The sequence below is a fragment of the Otolemur garnettii genome, unplaced genomic scaffold (genome assembly GCF_000181295.1).
Source record: "Otolemur garnettii isolate 467f Iridium unplaced genomic scaffold, OtoGar3 scaffold00032, whole genome shotgun sequence".
Lineage (NCBI taxonomy): Eukaryota > Metazoa > Chordata > Mammalia > Primates > Galagidae > Otolemur > Otolemur garnettii.
Window position 1 is genome coordinate 11,587,391 of NW_003852427.1, and position 2,378 is coordinate 11,589,768.

Here is a 2,378-nt window from a genome sequence, read left to right on the forward strand (position 1 = left end):
AAAAAAAAAAAAAAAGAGTACAGTGAGCTGTGACCACACCACTGCACTCCAGTCTGAGTGACAGAGCAAGACCTTATCTCTTAAAAAATAGATAAATAAAAAAGGCAAAAGATGTGAATAGACATTTCTCTAAGGAAGATATACAAATGGCCAACAAGCAAGAAAAGATGTTCAACATCGTAAGTCATTAGGGAAACGCAAATCAAAGCCACAGGGAGATACCACTTCACATCCACTAGGACGGCTATAATTCAGAAGCTGGGCAATAACAACTGTTGAAAACGACGAGAAATTGGAACCCTCGTGCGTTGCTGGTACAACTGGAAAACAGTTTGGCGTTTTCTCAAATTGTTAAACATAAAGTTGTCACATGACTCAGCAATTCCACTCCTAGGTAAACACCCAACAGAGATAAAAACATATGTTCACACAGAAACTTGTACAAGACTGTTTATAGCAGCAGCATCAAAATAGCCCCAAAGTGGAAACAATCCAAACATCCACCAACCGATGAATGGGTAAACAATATGTGGTACACCCAAACAACAGAATATTACCTGGCAATTAAAAAAACGAGTTGCCAGAGGATGGGGTGGGGAGAAGGAAATGGGGAAACACAGATGATTAGTAATGGGGGGCTGCGCCTGTGGCTCAAACAAGTAGGGCACTGGCCCCATATACCAGAGGAGGTGGGTTCAAACCCAGCCCTAGCCAAAAACTGCCAAAAAAAATAAAATAAAATAAAAGATTAATACTGGGTATGGGTAGGTATAGGCTTTCTCTCAGGAGTTATAAAAAAAAGGTTCTGCAGGCTTGGCGCCCATAGCAGTGGTTATGGCACCAGCCACATGCACTGAGGGGGGAGGGTTCGAACTGCCCTGGGCCAGCTAAACAACAATGACAACTGCAACAAAAAATAGCCGGGTGTTGTAGCAGGTACCTGTAGTCCCAGCTACTTGGGAGGCTGAGGCAAGGTAATCGCTTAAGCCTAAGAGTTTGAGTTTGCCATGAGCTGTAATACCTCAGCACTCTACTGAGGGGTGCATAGTGAGACTGTCTCAAAAAAAAAGAAAAGCAAGTGAGGCTGGGCTATTATCACTCCTGTAATCCTAGCACTCTGGGAGGCCGAGGCAGGTAGATTGCCTGAGCTCACAAGTTTGAAATCAGCCTGAGCCAGAGCTAGACCTCATCTCTAAAAATAGCCAGGTGTTGCAGCAGGCACCTGCAGTCCCAGCTACTTGGGAGGCTGAAGCAAGAGAATCACTTGAGTCCAACAGTTTGAGGTTACTGTGAGCTGTGACTCCAAGGCACTCTACTGAGGGTAACAAAGTGAGATTCTGTCTCAAAAAAACCCAAAAAACCCGCTAGTGAATGATAAAAAAGAAATTCAAGAAGAGTGGTTACATTTAAAGAGGGGGGGAGGGCACAGCACCAAGGGGGGGCAAGTAGTAGACTTTGACAGGAATGTCTTTTTTTTTTTTTTTCAGTTTTTGGTCAGGGCTGGGTTTGAACCCACCACCTCCAACATATGGGGCTGGCTACTCCTTTGAGCTAGAGGCGCTGCCCAGAGTGTCTTTTTCTTTTTGGAGACAGAGTTTCACTCTGTTGCCCTGGGGTAGAGTGCCATGGCATCATCATCATAGCTCACAGCAACCTCAAACTCTTGAGCTCAAGTGATCCTCATGCCTGAAGTTGAGACTACAGGTACCTCACACCTGGATAATTTTTCTATTTTTAATAGAGATAGAGTTTCATTCTTGCTCTGGCTGGTCCCAAACTCCTGAGCTCAAGCAATCCACCCACCTGGGCCTCCCAGAGTGCTAGGATTGCAGGCATGAGCCACTAGGCCCAAGTGGGAATGTTACATTTCCTAAGCTGGGTAGTAAATTCACAGATGTCCACTCTGTTGTGACTCTTTAGACTCTACATATATAAGTTTTCTTTTTTTAAAAAAAACAATTTAAGATTGGGGAGAAAGGGTGGCACCTGTGGCTCAAAGTTGTAGGGCCCTGGCCCCATATACCAGAGGTGGCAGGTTCAAACTGGGCCTGGCCAAAAAAACTGTAAAAAAAAAAAAAAAGATTAGGGGGAGAATAATCAATAAGTAAACCTGAGACGTTTTACTGTATAGAAGGAACATTATACACAAATATGGTCCATATTTATCCTGTTCTGTCCTTTTTTAATGACATTTAACATGCTATTATAATCTTCCTCTCTGAATTCAATTTTATATTTATATTTTTATTTATTTTTTTGAGACAGAGTTTTACTATGTCGCCCTTGGTAGAGTGTGGTGGCATCACAGCTCACAGCAACCTCAAACTCTTGGGCTTAAGTGATTCTCTTGCCTCAGCCTCCCAAGTAGCTGGGACTAC

At 43.4% G+C, this 2,378-nt stretch overlaps 1 protein-coding gene across 6 annotated transcripts in view; it reads right to left on the reverse strand.

Annotated features, from left to right (window-relative positions):
• The window catches only part of TFDP2 (transcription factor Dp-2), a 129,529-nt gene that overhangs the window by 5,810 nt on the left and 121,341 nt on the right, over nt 1-2,378 (reverse strand). The gene's annotated exons all lie outside the window — the stretch shown is intronic.